At 38.6% G+C, this 19,745-nt stretch overlaps 1 protein-coding gene across 5 annotated transcripts in view; it reads left to right on the top strand.

Annotated features, from left to right (window-relative positions):
- The first annotated feature begins 440 nt into the window (after positions 1-440).
- Positions 441-19,745, top strand: part of CDKL5 (cyclin dependent kinase like 5) — a 140,693-nt gene continuing 121,388 nt past the window's right edge. For 3 of the 5 annotated variants that reach the window (XR_008730865.1, XM_055701818.1, XM_055701822.1), the window contains exon 1: positions 1,308-1,505. The gene's annotated coding sequence lies outside the window, so the exon portion shown is untranslated. Of the gene's footprint in view, positions 528-1,307; positions 1,506-19,745 lie in introns of those variants that run through there. The other 2 variants (XM_055701819.1, XM_055701821.1) reach the window with 2 other exon arrangements.

The raw sequence follows: 19,745 nt of genomic DNA, 5'->3' as shown, positions 1-19,745 counted from the left end.
CCTGTCCAGCGAGGGCCACGTCCCTCACAGCCCTCGCTGCTGCCGGAGGCCGACACCCCGCACCTCCACCTGCCTGCGCTGCCAGCAGCGGGGCTGTCACCCGTGACTGCTGCCGCCCCTCCCGAAGCCCGACCTGCCCTCAGCCGCCGCCTCTCCCCCGACGCTACCCCCGCGGCCCGGGCCCGCCGCCGCCCGCAGCCCAGCGTCCGTTTCTCGGCGTCTGCGAGGCAACCGAACCGAGGCTGGGGGCGGTGCTAGTGGGGGTTGGCGGGGCAGGATCACGGCCAGCTTCTATTGGTCGAGGAGGTTGTAGGCGTAGCCTGAGGCCGGCTCATTCCTTTGCTATTGGTGAGAGGGGATGTCAGTGCGGGCTTGAGGGCGGGGCCGGGTGGCTAGTGGCATCGGTTGAGCGCCGCGCTAGGGAGGGATCGCGGCGGGCGGGGGAGCGGAGTGAGGGGGCGGCGGCGGCGGGCGAGTGAGCGCGCGCCGCCGGGTGTAACGAGAGCAGCGGCGGCGCCGGAGCGGAGGTAGGGGAGCTGCGCGGGGCCGGGCGAGCGCCGGCAGGTCGCCCCTTGCCCTCCGCTGCCCTCACCTGTCACCTGCCGGGCTGTTGCTGCGGCGGCGGGGCGGTCCCGCGCCTCACCCCGTTCCCTCGGCTCCGTCCCTACTACCCCACCGCCGCCCGGCCGCGCGACCGCCGCCGCTCGCGCCCCCGCCGCCGTTGGGCGGCCGCCGCCCACCCCCCTCCCCCCGCCGTCCCGCCGGGAGCCGTTCGCTGGCGCTGCCCCGGTGGGCGTGGGGCCGGTGGGTGTCCCCGCCGGTGGGGGTCTCCGCCGGCGGGGGTCTCCGCCGGCGGGCAGGGAAGCGCCGCAGCCCAGGTGCGCCCGGCCCGGGGCCGAGGGGGCGAGGGAGCGGGGTCTGGCGGCGGCACCGTGTCCGCTCGCCGCCCCTCTCGTCCGGGGCAGAGCCGGCGGGCGCGGCCCCTCTTCGGTCCCGCTGGCCGGGGTTGCACTGAGGTGCCCCGGGAGCGGGGCGGGGGGGGGGGGCGGCCGCCTGTGGGATTCCGCCCGTGCTCCCCGCCTGGCGCTGGCCGTGCCCGCTTCCTCCCCGTGTTCCCTTCCGCCGCGCTGCGGGCTCGGGCTTTTGCTGTAACGATACTCCCGAGGTTACTGCCATCGGGGGGAGGGAGTGTTTCCCTGCGGGTTTCTGTGTTGGTTTTTTTTGTGTTGGTGGCGGTGGGTTTTTTGGTTGGTTTTTGCCTTTTTTTTTTTTTTTTTATCAGTCGCACTGTCGACGGGCTTGTGTATTTTCTGTGCCAGTTATGAGAAAATATAGCTGGCTGTTACCCGGCGGGTGAGCGGTGATGGAGAGCGTGAGAGGGGCCAACACCCAGGAGGGAAGGCTGCTCCTCGGCCGGAGCCGCTAGGAGGAAGAGGGATGCCGGGATTCCCGTTGCTGGGCTATTCCTTGATTCTCCTCTCAGGTTTCATCTTCAGTATTGCTCGGTGAGCAGGGAGAACTCGGTTGCTATCCTCGGACTTGAGCGTATGGAAAAGAAAAGGATTTTTTTACAAGCAGGGTTTTGTGTGGTTTGTGTGCGATGCCTCTTTCCTGGGCTGGAGGAGCGAGCAGCTCTGCTCCTGTTCGGTTCCCTTTGGTGTATGTGAGGGCTCTGCGTGCTGTTGCTGAACTACTCCAGCCTCCCTCTCCGAGATCCTCCTCCTGTCTGCATCGTGTGCTGCTGCTGCGGCAGGTACTGCCTGAGACAGCAACAGCCTGAAACTGCCATAGTGAAATTAGTAATGATCATGCAAATTCCTGTGTGCCATGCCTTGGTTGAGGGAAGCTGTTACCTGACTTCTACCCAGTAGGTTTGTCAAGATGGTAATGCATTAGTTGCGGTTCTACCTGGAAGAGTTCTTATTTATTGCAAATATGTGTTTATTTAGCAAAGCTTCAGACCTTTCAAACAGGCTATGGGAGAATATAAAACAGCAGGGCTAGGAAAATCCTTTGGCATACTGATAGATTGCACATCATGAATGGCTTTCAGGTCCTGCAGTATTGCAGGACAGAAGTTTTAAATTGTCCTGTTAGTTTCTTTTGTTGTTCTCATGTCTCTCTGCTGTTGAGCACTACCAGCTTCCAGTATAATGAGCGATCAAATTGTATATTGCCAGTTGATAATGGTTTCTTGGCTAGCACAACCTACAATTCCCTCTTGATTTTACTGTCTATGAGAACACTTAATTATTTTTTTCCAGAGATCTCAGTGCAAGAATGTCAAATCTAACATTTCAAATAGTCTGATGGGTTTACGTGAAACAACATGATCTTTAAGATTTTTCTTGGTTTTGGTGTGTGTGCTGACTTAATAGTGAAGATGTCTGCAGTTGCAAAAAAAAAAAAAAAAAAAAAGGCAAGCTTTTTATAAAATACATACCTGCCTGTAGTAGAAATAAAAAGCGCCATTTTAACAGGTAGATTGAAGAATAGAAGTATTGGCTTTTTTTATTGTACAGACTTAAATACTACCTCTAGTTGTGTGGGTGTTCAAAGATTTCTTTCATTTTGCTCATTTGGCAATAGGAAGGAAAATCTCCCCCTTTGTACTTCTGGCAAGATGTTCTGCTAGGAGAGAGCTCTCTGCCTAAAGAAGCCTCCACATTAAATAACACACAGGAGCATGGCCTTGTTTGTCAGTATTTACCTAAAACTGTAGTGTTTAAGGATTTAAATAATTGTATCGGAATTTTTGTAGCCATGTTTTAGCCCCTTAGATTTTTCTGGCAGGTCAAAAAACGGGATCATATATTACAATGGGTGAAAGACCGTAGTTTGTAGGAAAGGCGAGAAATCTTAAACTGTAGCAATCAAGTGCTGCAAGGAGCAAGTGCTATACCATATTTTGGAACAAAATCTTTTTAATTAATTTCAGCCAGTGCTTAGACCTGTAGTTGAAAGCAGTTACCACGCAAGTATTTTTTCCATCTGTGTTTTTGAATTACGGCTGATTTTTAACTATAATTGAATGTTAACAATTTTAATTAACTTGATACATAATCCATTGTTGGTTTATGTTAAAGATTATTTTTTTAAATGCTTTAAATTTGAACTTTATGGAAGCTAGAACTAGGTGATTCCTTTTGCCTGACCTTATAGTGAGAGTTGTAACAAACCTGTTGTAGCTGATCTGCTCTGGCTTAGTGTTCAAAACCTGAGGTGTTGAAACAAAGAAATTGCAGATCCATTTCAATGTTCTCGTAGATCCTTTCAGTTTAATAATAATGAAAAAATACACTTTGCGATTTAAATACTGAAATGTTTACTGTAGATCCATATTCCTAACTAAATCATTGGGAATATCCATTTCATGAGCCTTTTTTAGTAGTGAAATAGCCATAGGTAAATAAAGAAATAAAAAGTGTGGTCTGTATAGAGAGAGCCTCTTTATAAAAAGAGGTTTGGGCTAGTCTGTTGGAAAGTATTATTGGCCCACTGCTATAGTTAACACCATGTTCCAGTATTAAAAGGGTGGTTACAAAGAATATGGAGACTCCCTTTTTTTACAGGGAGTCACATGGGAAAGATGAGGGGTAACAGGTACAAGTTACTCCTGAGGAGATTCCAACTGGACACAAGAGGAAAATTTTTCACAATGAGAACAATCAGCCACTGGGATAATCTCCAGCGTTGGACACTTTCAAGATTCAGCTGGACAGGGTGCTGGGCCATCTTGTTTAGACTGTGCTTTTGCCAAGAAAGGTTGGACCAGGTGATCCCTGAGGTCCCTTTGACTCTGGTATTTATGATTCTATGAACTATAGTGCCAGTGTGGTTTGACACTGGCAGTGGCTAGTTCTGTTGTATGGAGCAGGACTACGTGAGTGGGAGGAGAGTTAAGACAGCAAGTACAAGGTAGAATAAGAGAATAATTTCTGTATGCAGAGAACACCCTCTCTCTATATATAACAAAAAGTCAGTTCAGTGCTGTTACAAAAATAGCTATTTATAATGCTGACTATATATGGATGCTCTTGAAAACTGTTCACATATAAGCATTAGCTTTCTCTCTCACTCGAACACACAACGTTTCAGCAGTAGAAATCTGAAAAGAAAGAACTAACCAGCAGTTTCCCTAGGTATTATTTAAGCTCTGGATAAGATATGAATTCTTATTTTTGAGAATTTTCTTGAGCTTATACGCTTACCCTGAGCAGAGCATAAACATGGGTCATGGAACAGTAATGAGAGGGAGCCACCCTGAAAACGTGTTGACATGGAGGCTAAATAAGTCATTGTGAACTGTGTGCTCATCGTGTGAAAGGAACAAGAATGGCTTACATTTGTCATAACTTCTGTTTGAGACTTTTGGCACTACTCGAGCTAAATCTAGCAACTTAGATTTTTTTTGTCTTGATTTTTCACATCAGAACATCAAGGCATGAGAATGATCAGTTACTTGCTATCACTAAAGAATGTATGTAATATAATGAGTAATAGAGTTTATTTCCTGGTTCCAAATTTTGTATTGTAACTATAATACTTAGTTTCTAGAAGAAGATTTGTTTGTGAATGGTAATACTGGCTTTCTGCATCAGAAGCAATAAGAATTAATTTCATAGTATGTATTGTTTTAATGCTCACTAATTTATAAGTAAACTAAGGAAATAGCTGTTACATCAGCCCTCTTGCTGAGTCTGTGCAATTTCAGAATATTAAATATGGATGAAGAAAAAATGTTAATTTTCTGAATGTTCACAACACTAATGTATGCAGCTTTTAAAAATAAGGGAGTTTTATTTAGAATGTGGTAATATGTTTCCTTGTCACTGTGTTAAGATACTTTAGCATAGCAGAAATAATTATGTTAAGATCTTGATGAAATCATGATGAAAGAACAAAATAAATTTAAAAGGTTCTACGTGTCTTAAACTGTGTTGCTATAGAAATATTGCATTTTTTCCCCCTTCTCTTTGCTGAGGCAACCATGAGAATTCTATAGGAATAGGCTAGCCTTCAGAGAACTTCCATGATTGTTTCTTTTAGGCAAAATAACTTTCAGAAATGAATGTATGGGCTCTCAAGTTAGAGTTGGGTTCTGCTTCTCTGTTCATTTGAAAGTTCATACCTAAGTTCTATTTAGTTGCTGTAGAGTCAAAATAATCTGTTGCTGTGTCTTAAAATGAGGAAAATGTGTATGAAATAAGTAGGTATAGTTAATATATGATGCTATGATACTTACCTGGTATACTGAAGTATTTAGGTCTTCAGAAGCTTTTAATTCTAGCTTTAGTGCAGTTAGATTTATTTTTCTAACATCACTTCAGAAGAGATATTAGTGTGTTTCAGTTTGGCTTCGAAATTTGTGTTCCTAATCTAAGAGGGTTGGAATTGCCTGTTGATGTCTTGCAAATTAATCCTTTAGTTGATTTATTTTTAACAATAGGATAAATTAATTTATCACTGACACTTATTTTGGGAAAAGAAGATAGTCATGGTGTGGATGGCATTCACAAGAAATAATTGCATGGCAATATTTAAAAAAAAAGGTGGGGAGGGAAGCCCCCAAATTGCTTCTCTGAAAAAACCAAAATGCGAATCAGTTCTTAACTGAATTCGCATTATGCCATCCACATAGAGCTCTCTTATTCTGGTTAGTTGTAGCACTGTCTGTTAACTTTTTTTTACAGATGACTATAGAAGTACAGATGTTAATGGTAACACAGTGCTTCATTCAGCTGAAGGAAAGGGAGGATATGGCTGTAAGCTTCAGTAGAATAAAATATTTATCCAACTATTAAGTATAAAAAAAATGTAAAATTCTTGGGACTTGAATATGAAACCAAAACTTTTTTCACCCCTTCCTCCACTTTTCTTCATAATTAGATATCGGTGTTTAAAAGTTGTCGTGTGTTGTAGGAACTGTACATTTCCTAGTGAATTCAAAGAAATGGTTAACACTTACAATGATTTATTTGTAGGACAGAGTTCTTACTTAGCTTGGTTCCTTAGAACTATGTTTTGGTTGATCTCATGGTCTAACAACTAATTGTGAAGCCCTTGTGTTTGTGAGGAAACAGTTTTCAAACTCATAGAATTTGTGATCTTTAAATGGATTTTTTAAAGTTTCTACTGAACTGATAATTATGTAGGGTAACTATCTGGCATAGAATCAGTATGTCTGGTTTACTTTGAGCTTAATGCTTATGAAGTGAGCAACTACTCAGCTGTGAAGTCCCACTTACATATGAAGTAAGTGAATAGCTACTTGAATGTACATCAGTCTACATGAGCTTTACAGTCTTATCCCTTTATGACCTTGAGAAGGTGGATATTTGTTTAGTCTGTATGTGATAGACTGGGTGACGTTTTAACTTGTTAAATTACCTGATTTCATGGCCAGAAAATAACTGCCAGCTGGTAGCTTTTTTAAGCTTTGTACCAGCAAGTGGGACTTTGTACTTTGTATATTTATCTTTAAAGCATAGAAACTTTTGAATTAAACTTGAGGGCACAGTAAATTTATGTTTATAAGCTTTCTACTTGTTGCTACATTTCCCCATCTTAAGAAGGCCATATTTGTGTGTAATTCACATCTCACAAACCCCCTGCATTTGCCTGTGTGTGCATCAGCCCTATGCTGGTGTTGGTAGAAAAAGAAGTTCCAGTATGCCCTGAATGTTGCAGACTCAGGATGCTTGGTGGTGTGCACTACTCTTTTTCTCTCTCCTCTCCCTTTTCATGTGGACAACATTTCTAGATGATGGTGAAGAGGAAAATGTGTTCTGGTGGGAGTCCTGTTGTAGATAAGCCCCAAATGCTTGCTGGAATGATTTGGATGTTACTCTCTGCTGGTTGTTACTCTTACAACAAAATTCAGTATGCCTGGTATCTTGCTTGCTGCAGCCTGTCATGTTAATTGCAGGTTCATCAGAGTGGTTTTCCATGAATAAACGTAATGTAGTTTGATTGTTCTGCATCTTTCAGGATGGTGGGGTTTTTTTGTAGATTGCATTTTTGGCCGTTAACTTAAATAGTAATAGCAAAACTGAGGTCCATGGAAGTTGAGGATATGTCATAGCCAGCTCTTGTAAAGCTGCTCTTGTTAGAGCTATTACACTAAATTCCTGTTAACCTGCTGTGATCAGTAAAAACTTTACAGTAGCTGAAAACAAATTACAGGAAAAGTTTCCTCTTCTGTTTTCTATTTTGAACACTTGGCAACATTTTGTTTATTCCCTGGAGCCACTTAAGACCTCTCTACAAACATTTGTGCACATGTAATGAGTTAAATGTATGTTTAGCTTCAGTTGTATTGTGTATGGAGAAGTGTATGCAGGGTTGGGGCCCAGCTAACTTCAGTTTTAGTGACCCCCTTCAGAGGTGAAGAAATCTTAAAACTGTCAAAACATACAGCACCTTATATAGTATATTAAACTGTTTTTATTCTCACATCTTAATTGATATTTCAAATTTGTGTTGTTCAAAATAGTTGGTAGATATACTGGCAGCTCTTTAAGTGTTTTCTGTGTTAGAATATATTTTGAGTTTGAGAAACAGGGGATGGGCATAGATCTATGATAACTTAGATTAAGTTTAGATTTTATGTTATGTACCATTTGAGATCAAAAAAGTTTAATTTGCTTATGGGCTACTTATGTATAGAACTATTCATCCAAAAGTTAAAGCTGCTTATTAGTCTAAGAGTAGGCAATTGTCATAGCAGTGACAGTAGATGTTAATAATTTTCAGCTGTGAACCTCAGAACATACACTTTTTAAAATTATATCTTTTTTTATTGCAAGATGGAAGTTTGCTGAAGTGAGGCTGAATCTATTAACAAATATAGAATACCCCCTCCTTGACTTTCTGCTGCTGTTTTTAATAGGGTTGCTTAGGGATTTTGAAGTGATAATTGACATCGAGGATGTAAGAGAGGCCTCAGGAGCTTGCCTGGTTAGACCTTCTGCTCAAAAGCAGTATTTTCCTAAAAATATGTTTATTCCTAAAATGTCACTAGGAAAAAGTTGTATAAAATGAAGTTATTCTTCTCTTACCAGGGCACCTTTTTCTTCCCCTGACAGTGCTCAACTAATTTTAATGACACTGCCTGCATTATCTTATTTTGAGCACTTGAAAAGAGAATTCCAGCTAAAAGGAAGCAAAAGGTCTTTGATGCAAGCAGATGTGTTTTGGTTTTTTTCTCCTCTTTTTGGCTCTGATCTTCCCCCCCCTTTTTTTTTTTGTTTCTACTCTTAATCTGCCACATCAACAATGTTGCCATATGGTTGTTCGCTTAACCTCTGCAAAAATGCTTCCACCCTTCTTTGCCTTACCATCAGACAAGGATGGAGTTGCAGTATCCCAGAATCCACCATTCCAGACATGCACACATGGTTATGCTGTTATCTACCTACATCTATAAGTTTTAAAAAAAAAACTCTAAAAGAAAACCCCCAAATCCCTTACCTTAACTAATCCTTGTATGAAAAAACCTACAATCAGTCTATGCTTGCTTCAGAAGTTTTGTGCTTTAAAAACTTGAGTCTACCTTATGGACCTCTTCACACTTTCCTGATCCATCTGTTCATCTAGCACAGCTTTTTCTTTCATCCCTTCACACAATCTTAGGCTGTTGAAATGCAAGACGCCTTTGCAGATCCTTTAATTGGTAGTAGTCTTTATTTTTACTTCTCTACATCTTTTTGTATTTCTAAAAAAAGAACCAAACAAACAAACCAACACCCCCCCAGCCCAACACAAAAAACCCCACCCCGGAAGTCTTGTTTCCTTTCTCCTTTTCTTTTTTGACATTATTATTATTACAAAGGATGTTTTCAATTAGATGTCATTATAATGTTTTTATGCAACCATTCCTTTTCTACTTGACTGAAATCTTGTTTGGGTGCAGCTTGCATTTAAAGACAGTTATTTATGGAGAACTTTAGCTGTACATCGTGATGTACAGTCAGTAATGAGTTGATCCGGTAAGTCTATAGACTGAAGCTACTACTTTATGCAGTATAACCTATTATAAAACAGAAAACCTTGAAGTGGGGAGCGGTAAGAGCTGATGAAATTTTTTGTGGAACAGGTGGGACTTCAAAGTTTTATTTTAGTTTGAGGGAAGGTTGCTTATGCAATTGTTCCATCTGTCCATCCATCTGTCCATTAGCCTGTCCTCCCACGATGCCAGTAACTTCTGAACCACTTGCTCAATTCCTAGTCAACTTTGGCAGAGGGACAGCGTTCTCCAGGTCTGTTGCAGACATACAGGTCTTACAGAAACAGGCAGATGGTACAGAAGAGGCTGAGCAAGAAATGGGGAACCGTTCAGTGTCTCTGTGGTCAGCCTGTAGTAACACCTATAATGGCATTTGTGCCTTTTGCCAAGGTATAGTGTGCAAAGTCAAGGTAGTATGAAAAGTAGGAGAAACATCAAGCTGACAGGATAGGTTATTGCATTGTGCGTAATGGGGTGGGGTGGGCATGCCATTGAGGGCAATAATTTGGGGAAGTTATTCTAGGAGGGAAGTAAGGGTGTTCTTATGATTGGACATGGGACGCAGAGGTGTCATGGGAGACTTGTTTGACAGCGCCTTGTGTAGGTTACGCAGGAGTGTAACATGTTTTTTAAAGAATTTCCTATCTTTAAAAGAATTGGGGGAAGAGCTGCTCTGTTTAAACCTTTGGTAAAGAGCAAAGCAAAAAGGAGGGAGTTGTAGGTGGAATAGAAAACATGTCATCTGATGTATGTGGGTAAGAGTTTGTACATATCTTACGAAGTCACTGACAGAAATATGGACTTGATGCAGGAAGAAGAGTGGCAGCCAGCCAGGAGGAACTTCAAACATAGAACTTCATGTGTCAAACATAGGGGGATTACAGAGAAAAGAGGGGCTGTAGTACAGGAAAACAAATCAAAATCACGGAAATATTTCTTGAAAAACTGGGAGGGTGGAAATGGTCTTTCAGTTTAGGATTTCAAGAATTCTGCAATTTCAACAGAACAAATGTGTTGCTTGACTTTCTTTAAAAACTGTACTACTGCTATAAATAAAACCAGATTTTGGTATGAAGGTGACGATGTGGGATGCCCATGGTAATAGTAACAAAACGGTATTTTCAGAAGGTGAACCTTGACTCTGCTTTTCCTAACCAAATAGCTATTGCTGTCATTTGGAGATCATTAAATCTGTTTCAGTAAACTCTTTACACATTGACATTTTAGTTGCCTAAAGCTCTGTGAGTGAACACTATATTTGAAAAACAACAACAAAAAATGCTTTTCTTCTGTTAACCTAAATGTTTTTTCGGTTCCTTCTGCAGACTCAAATTATGTGATGTAATTCACAGCAAAAAATCAATGTATATTTGTAATAAATGTATTTGAAACTTAAAATTGGTTTATGTATAAGTTTGGATGCAGGGAGATGTTTGTATTTTTTTCCTGTGGGATAAATCAAATTTGTTTATACAAGTCACTGTAAAATACAGTGGCTAAATTGTGTTGCAAATACTATGTATGAATGAGGGGAGATAAGAAGATACTTGTATTAAGGCCAAAGTCCACTTGCCTTTGATCATAGAAAGTACTGAACAGCCCTGGGAGGGTAGGAGGCCCATACTGTATTTTTCCACACCAGTAAAATGGGTGACCTTTTGTTTGACTGTTCCAGTTACATTCACTTAAAATAACATTTGAGCTATTGTTGGCTATTTCATTGAAAATGGAATGGCAGATCAAGCTCGTTAGTTTGCTGCTCTTCAAAGAAATTAACAAAGAGGAAGTATGCTGTCCTTTTAAATAGACTACATAAAGCTTCAATGCTAGTGGAAAAAAGATTGTTAAATTACATAAAATATGAATAAACAGTTTTATTCTAGTAAACTTACTTTTCCACTGTAAAAGCAGTGGGTTTTTTTTAATGCTAGTTCTTACATTCTTTTAATATCTCAGATTTTTAATTTATTAACAATAGTTGTAACTGTGCCTTTGTGACCATCAAACTATTTTCTGGATTTTTTTCTTACATTTCTTAGTTTAATATAACTTCTCTTGCTCACTTTCTGATTTTGATCATTAGTTTTAATTTTAATGTCTTTTTACTTTGTGAAGTACAGCATTAGTTAGAACATTCCCCATCAAAATGCACAAGTTGCCAAGCCCCATGCACCTTTACTGTCCAACAGGCATACATACCCCCAAATTTGGGGAATAATTTGTAGTATTCAAATGTACAAGGGTGATGGTGTAGGGCATGTAACGCATGAAAATAAGAGTCTTGAGGGTAGGGGATGTATGATGAGACCCCCATCCTAATTTGTGCTTATGGAATTTGCTGTACAGATAAATGCCACTTCAGTTTCTTCCACCTGTTGTGCGTGTAACTAATACTTAGGAAAATACGGCATCTTTCCTGTCCTTAAAGCTGGGTTTGCATATGATCCTGAGAATTAAGAAATGGAAGCAGGGATGAAAATGAGGCTCTTGTTGAGCATATTTACAGATTTTTCATCTGCTGTAGAGCCCTCACATTGACAGACCTGTGTGCTGGGTCTGATGGAAAGCTGCCTTGTGCTGGGCTGTGTAACCGAGAAGGCTGCGGCACAGGGCTGTGGTGAGAGGTTGCCCCTGTGGATAGGGCTCCCACTAGCCTTGAGTCTTCCTGCTTGAGGTGAAACACTGCGTGGGCAAGCTGTGCTGCCCAGGTGTGGCATTATTCAGTGGACAGCAGTCCCTGTGCTGTGCTACTGATGGCTCAGAGGGTATGTCATGCTAAAGGTTTAAACTGGGGAGCTGAGGATTCTGTTTAATGTTCAAGGTGTGGAGTTTGAAAGCTTTGTATGTAGCATGTGTATTTGTGTGATGTTAATTTATGGGCTTTTTTATCATTTCATCGCTCACTCTTATCTCTCAGGATGAAAATCTAGTCTGCCTATGAAGCTGAAATAATTGGGTTTTTTTTCAGGTGCAATGATAGATGAAGATTAAAATGGACCTGTAGAATCAATTACCTTTCTGATATGGGTGGTGAATTTTCCCTGCTTCCTTTTCCAATAGACTTTTACTATTTTATTGAGGAACTGCAGGACAGATTAAAAGAAATTGTAGGCTTTAATTTTCATTATGTATGGCAGACTGTGGTGGTGAAGTTCCTCTGGTGAAAACCAGCAATAAATTTGAATGTGATGTGGATTGCTTAATGTCTTTTAATGCCTGATAGTTACATAGGACAGATTTTCATCATGATACCATAGCAGAAGTGGCATTAGTGTGCTTTAGCTTGGAGTTTAAATCTAGAAGCAAAATATCAAAAGCCAAGATTGTTTTAATGTGTAATAACGCTTACATGAAAATGCTTTTGTCTAGTTGTGTTCTGCAAAACAAATCACAAGTATATTACTGCAGCATAGTAGGTGCTCATGTTTAGGTTGTGTAGGACTAGTGGTAGAACAGCAAATGGTGCTGGGCACGTAAGTGTTTGTAGACTAGAGAATTCCCTGTGATGCTTGCTTTAAATCTGACTCTTAAGGAGTACAAAAATGTCCAAAATAGACCATTAATGCTCTACAGTTTTATTATGAATCAAATTATTTGTTACAAAATCAAATTTAATGTTACAAAAGTCTTATTTCATATTGTACTTAATCTAGCTTGGCTAAGAAGTAGCTCTTAGGGTTGTCTTGCTGCTGTTTCTAGTATTCCTGCATGCCCCCGACATGAGCCACTTCTGTAGTCATTTATGATGTGGGACTGCCAATGGTGATGTATTGATAGTGGGGAAAATACTGGATTTCTTGTTTGTTTGTTTGTCTTTGTTGTATAATATTTAAGGAATGGAGAAAATGAGAGCATACTAAACAAGCTTATTTTCTTCCGATTGTTTGTTTGTTGGTTTTTTTTTTTTTTGAAAACTGAAAGCACTTGCACAAAGGCTACAGATTATATTGGAACTTTTCTCCTGTAAATATGCTTCCAAAATACATGAACTGGAGAGAAATTATCTAAAAGATATATGGAACACTAGAATATGAAGGAATGTTTTAAAATAATTTTCAAGAAAGTAGTCTTCTGGAATATGTGCCTACTATATTACTTTTTTCCAGTAACATCTTCAGTTTGATATGTCTTTTTCCATTTTCTGATTCAATGAAGACAAGTAGACAGTCTTTCAAACATTGTTCCTTAACAATACAGAACAATGTATGTCGTGCTTGTCAGTTTTATAGTTGTTATAGCTCGCTAAGATGCTTTCTAATAATTCCACCTGAGGAAAATACTGTTATTTAATTAATAGCAAAAACAAATAATTGGAGAAGGAGAAACATAGCTCAAACTAATCTAAAAAAAGAGATGAAAGTAAGTGTTGAGCAATTGCACTGCAGTACTAAAGAGAAATGTAATCCTCTTGAAGGAGAAACATAAGTTTCCAAATTGATTTTAGGTAAGATGTCAGTAGTGGGGTGAGAGAATACTGTGCATGTGCCAGTGCTAGCTGTATACGGTACAGCTGTGACCAGAGGGCAAAAAAAAGTGGAACATAAGTTAAGGTAGCAATTGGACTAAATTCCAGGTAAGTAAGGGTTCTGGTGTGCAGCTGTTGACTAACATTTATTTTGTACATTACTCTGCTTCTACAATGCTATGAACGAGTCATACCTGAATTAAAATCTAAACATATTAAACATATGTCCTTATGACCCTTCTCTTTCCGTTAGGTAAAAATAGGACTTGGTCCTTGTGTAGTGTGAAACTGATTACTTAAATTGCCAGATAACAAATGCAGGTTAAGTAATTCTTAATTATACGTTGAAAGCTGTATCTCTTCTGTCAGCACTTTTGAGAGTCAGTTTTTGCAAACAAGTAGTCTGAGCTTTTTGGTTAAAATCTACCAGAATTATGGGACATCAAGTAAGTATAGTATATGTGTTTTTAAATTGCCTTCGTGCCTTTGAGGAGTTTAGACAATAAAGCATTGTGCAGCATGGTATAAATGACTATAAACAATTGTTCAAAGATAGTAAGTGGAGTAAATATTGAATTTGGAAAGAGTGGAAAAATATATGTGGTTTTAAAAATCTGTGCTGTATAAGGAGTTGTGCTGAGCATGACCTCAAACAATACTTTGAGTTTCATGAATGAGCCTATTTAATTGCCTTGTGTTGCATGTCTTATTTTAAGAGGTTTGTGAAACAAATTGGAGAAATACAAATTTGAGCAAAACTTGAGAAAACAGAAATCTGTAGCATGCTTATGCCTTTTGGTAGAAACTGAATGTTCTGGGCTGTATCTGAACTTGCTATGTGGTTTTCACTGTCATTGCTTGGCTCTGTTCAGGGTGGTGTCTTTGTTCTTTCATGCACTACTATTCACATGCCATTGTTTGTACGTAAGGTAGAAAAGTGGTCAGTGTTTTCTTTGACATTTACTTGTAATGATTCTCTCAGTTAAAGAGTATAATTACCAAGTAGTCCTTTTGCAAAATATCAAACGTGATTTCCCCCTCCTCTAATTATATGGTAATACTATAAGCTATCCCTATATTCTGTTCTCTGCAGTTGAGGCACAGCTTAATTGAATCAGAGCTGGAGGATGTGAACAACAAAAGTTTTCATCTATTCTACTTAAGAAACCTAAAGACAGAGCTTATGTGGAAATGAATTTTGCTGGTGTATATACTGCGGATGTAGATGTTGCAGCTTTGCCAGTGACATGAGGTGGGGTGTTCTGGGCAGACCTCAGAGTGTTACTGCTCCTATTTCTGAATATAAAAAGTTGTTTGGAACTTGTTCATTTTCTTGTTTTGAATTATAGGTATTTTATATAGAGTTCTTGGCTCAGCATTTGAGATTGCTGAACAGGAACAGAAACAAAAAAAGACTCCCTGGGCTGTAGACTGCTTTTAAGATAGAACACTGTAATATGCTGAGCTCTTTTATTGAGCGATAATTGTCATTTCTCCTAGAATTTCCGGTAATATGCCCTTCACTTTGTCCATTTCTATTATAAAGTTATGAAAGGTTAGGATGTTGCTTCAGGGGATTTGCTTGTAATTAGTGTATGTTTTAAATTGTTTTGGTTGGTTTGTTGTTTTTTGATTTTATTTTTTTTTTTTTTTTCCTCTCTGTTGCAATTTAATGGAATCTTGCAGGCTGCCATTCTTGTTGGGAAATACTGCTCAAATTATGAATGGCGAGCTGCTTAGTGATGCATTTTAATGAATATCACCATTTTATGCTGTGATCTGCTTCGAATAAATTTGCTTATTTGTAGGACATTGGTGTGTCTTCCAGTGAGCCTCTAGAAGGTATGATGAAGATCAGTGGTAGAAATGGTTCTTTTTTGTCATGCTTCTTTTAGGACTGCTGCCGTGGAGGGTGGATGTTGAATAGGGTAAGTTTAGGAAGTGAATGGGGATTGTTTTGTCTAGTAACAATTATTTTAATGTGACAGTGAAGGTGTTACTTGTCACACTTCTCTAGTTTTGTTTGTTATGGCTTTTTTATGTGCTTTTCAGTAGCCTAACCATTGACTTCTAGAAATGATTAAGACTATTGATTGTTGAAGGAAATTTGTGGATGGTAGTCCTTTTTTTAGAAAATAAGCAGTTCTTGTAGGATCTAGCTAAGTTTTTTTGATAAGCCTTTGTCTTTGATATCGTAATGTATATTTATTGAATATTAACCTCAAAACGTTTGAGTTCTTTTTTAACAACTGTATTTGCAGTGGGTGTTTAATAAGTAAATGTAGCAAATGTTAGGAGTTGGATCTCATAGCTCTTCTGTATCCAGATTCTCTGTACGGAGAGAAATTAAGAAATTTATTACCTAATTTATGCTGGTTTGCAAAAGAGATTAATAACCCCCAGCACCATAATGAAATCAAGTTGGAGTCCTAAATCTATATAGTGTTGGAAAGTTGTTATTTATTTGGAAGTTACAATACTCTCATCTTCTGCAAAGGTAAAAGCGTTTATTTTGTGACTGTGTTTAGATAGTGGCTTAATATAATTTACTGTGAGAGGCAAGGTGTTTGTTTTGGTCTGTATGATGACCTAAAATGTGAGCTGTCCTTTAGATAAGTCATTCAAGTGTAGGAAAAAAAATCCACATTTAGTATGAGCTGTTCAACTGCATAATGCGTTTTTTTGTTCATGCATTTAACAGTTTTGTTCTTCTAATTAGGATGCAAAAAACCACTATGAAGTTGGTAATTTTTTTTCTTGAAGAGTAGAGGCCTGGTAGTAATTAAGTTAGTTGCATAAACTACATTTTTAGCTCTCCAGTTTTGTTGTACTCTTGTATATGAGACAGTAAAACAAATGAAGTTTAAGAGTTTGTCTTATAAAGGTAGTGTATGTTTGGGTTTAAGCAATAATTAACGAATGAGGTGATAAGATGTGGAAGTACCAAGAGGGGAAGCATTGATTGTGAGACTGGGGGAGGAGGGGGTAGCGTTTTGCTGTAGTACAGCTATAAACACATTTTACAAATACTGTATTTCAGGAACAGCAGGCTAATTTGCTTTTTCAACAGTGGGAAATACATCTTTGGTGAGATCTGGTCTTATACTCTGTTTTACAGACAGTTTAATCTCTACAGTTCTTGAATTTTCCAGTGTGGGTTATTCTGTTTGGTAGGCTTTTAAGGTTTTGTAGTTTTTTTTGGACTTCTGCAAATGTTGCAGTAAATTAGGGAGACTAAGAAAAAGAAGTCTTCGTGTGGATAAAATCCTGGTGAAATATCAAACTCAACACTTCTGTGTTTATTTTAGCAATAAAATTTAAGAACTTAATGCTTAGATGCCAGTTGTGTCTTGTGTCAACCTCAAATAGGGAAAAAAAAAAAGTCAGCCTGCACAGCACATACATTCATTTTCACTAGAGCAAAAAATACACATGTGAACTTGATTCAGTCCATTTCTGTTTCTCTGAAGTTTTATGGTTTTTGACAGTCTGAAGTGAAGCCTAGTTGTTTTTTTAACTTTTAAATAGAATTGCATTGAATTTTGTAATACACAGTATTAAATTAGGTTAGATGATTACATTCTTACAAATAGGCCACTTGTATGATATAGAAATAGTATGTGTGTAGTTTATAAATGGAAGATGATCTTCTTAAAGGAAGAAGTCTTTTGTGTGGTATATGGGTTTTTAATCTTTTTGGTTTTGTCTTACATAGCCCACTTTTCTTCCCCAAGTATGGTTTTGAAGCTCTTCAGTTGTAATAAGAAAATGTCTTTGAAAAATCACAGTGAACTGTTTTATCAAATAAATGAATAAAAAAAAAAAGGGACTGAAACTAGTTAGCTAATTGTGTTTTATTCCTGCTGCTTTTTTGGCAGTTACCTTTAGATATTTACAATACACAGCCAAATTTTTAAGAATTAAAAACCTCTAGGCATACTATTTTTGTTTAAAGATGTGGCTATGATAGCTTATCTGTAATGGCAATGGTAACGAAATGAAATACTGAACTAGAACTATTCTACAAAGCCTTACTTACTGTCAGATATCCCTGAAAACACAGAATGATGCAAGGTGTTGTAATAGTAAAACATATTTTGTTTATAGGAAGTCTATCCCCAATTATCTGGAAAAGCTGATGCTTGTTTTCTTGTTCCAGATGACACAATAATGCATTGATCAGGTACATTGAGAGAGGGGAAGAAACAAGAGTTCATTCACCTCTAGAAGACTGATAGGCATACATAAAATTGACACTAATTAATAGGTTCTGCTAGTGGGTATTATGTTTAGCAAGTTCTGTTTTGTTAATGATCTTCTACAAATGGAAGCTCTGTTGTTACTCTGCTGCGCTTCCGTGTGGCTAACATCTTGATACATGGTTGTATTAATGAGGTTTTTAACAGCAGCCTTTAACGTTTTGAATTCTGATTATTTTTTTATCAAGGTATATTTCATAACTGGAACTCATATACATATGATCTCTTACTTTCTTTTACTTGCCTGAGAATAAAAATTCACTGTTACTGCCTATAGGGTTTGCTTTACAGCGTAAGATCATGTGACAGTGTCTTCAATATTAGTGCTTTATTGACGTTTTTCTGCAACTGGGTCTGTATAATACTTGTTCACTCTGCATATTTATGACAGATAAGATATAGTAAAGAAAATGTGTATTGTTAAGGATCAACTCTTTTTACAAGACATAGTTTGTCTGTAGTGAGTATAAGATTCTGTTTGTCATGTATTTGTGTGCTAATCAATGGAAACAGATTGAAGGAGATCAGAAAATATTTAGAGTGGCAACTCCATATTGTTTCATGTTCTTGTATCAGTTAGAATTGCTTTTAAACCAGAAAGAGCAAGTGTATCTTCCTTTTCAGGAAGACTTTAATATGTTTTGCTTACAATTTCTAAATATAAACAACAGTATTTCTAAAAAGAGAAATTAAAGCAATTTAATTACAATCCTTAATGAGTGTTGAGATGAATGGATCAAGTAATTTAAACTTATCAAAGTACTGAAAACACACCCTATTCTATTTCCATTCTAATTCCATTTAATTGATAAAAGAAATGGAGAGTCAAAGAAGAACACATAGGACTGCTGCTGTGTACTAACTTGATGCTAGTGTCAGGATTCCATACTCAAATGGGATTTGCACCTAATAGCTATTAGAAAAGTGTAACAGTAGTGTATTTCAAAGGACAATGGTCAAAAGCCACTTACTGTTGTTTGGATGTCACAAATCTGCAAAAAACCAAAGGGGCAAAGAATTCTTAGAAGATGTAAGTAGGTAAGGAATGTTCTGTTTCTGTTAGTAGACTGAAATGAGAATTTCACCGTATTGAAATTGCTGAATTTTTAAACAATTGAGAGGAAGAAAGGGAAATCTTTTTTACTTGAAACACAATTCTACAAAAGTGTGCAATAAGTGTGCTATTTTTCCTTCTCTTCCTGCCTTGGTCAGCTCCCTTCTTGGGGTACAAGTTCTAATTCATTGTTATAGCTGAATTGCTGCACTTAATAGCACTGACTGATAAAATGAGAATAATCACTTCTGACTAGATGCAGTTGTAAGAACACAGATAAACTGACTACAGCTATAACTTAATAATTTTTGAAATTTCTAGGTTCCTTTGTTCTTTCAGACAGTTACCACTAAGCACTATTTTCAATATTCAGTGAAAGTAATCTAAAGACATGGTAGAACTGGAGTGTTCTACTGCATTTCATGTGGGCTGTTGCCAGTGAAAAATAGTATAGCCCTTTGTTCATTTATCTGGGATCCTCACCTTTTTTGCTGACCCTTGGGTGTAACCAGTTAGGTTCTTCAAACAAGCTACATGCTTTGTGGCCTTTTAATAATGCATGTGATGTTTTTAGGAAAAAATACTTTGAACATATGGCTGAATTATTACTCAGTCTTTTTGGATTAGCTGCTGTGACTCTTGGTTAGCTAAGGCAGTTTGGTTTTTTAGCTTGCTCTGTTCCTTAGACCTATGGTCTTTTTACCACAGGGTAAGGCTAATAGGTTTTAAGTCCTGGAGTAACTGCCTCAGTCTGCTACAAATTAGTTTATAAAACTCCATCCAGTAACTTGTGTGTGTAAGTATGATAACATCACATTTGAGCAAAACTAGTCTTTACTTGCTAATCCATATTTGGTAAGTTATTCTTGTATTAAATTACTCTTGTTATAACTGTCTTACTGTCATATATGGCATGAAATTATGCCCTTTTTAGCTTTTGGGCTGTGTTGTTAAATAGAT

This window comes from Falco cherrug, chromosome 2 (genome assembly GCF_023634085.1).
Source record: "Falco cherrug isolate bFalChe1 chromosome 2, bFalChe1.pri, whole genome shotgun sequence".
NCBI classification, from domain to species: domain Eukaryota; kingdom Metazoa; phylum Chordata; class Aves; order Falconiformes; family Falconidae; genus Falco; species Falco cherrug.
The sequence above is the reverse complement of the archived record's forward strand: the minus strand, read 5'-3'. Positions and strand labels throughout refer to the sequence as shown.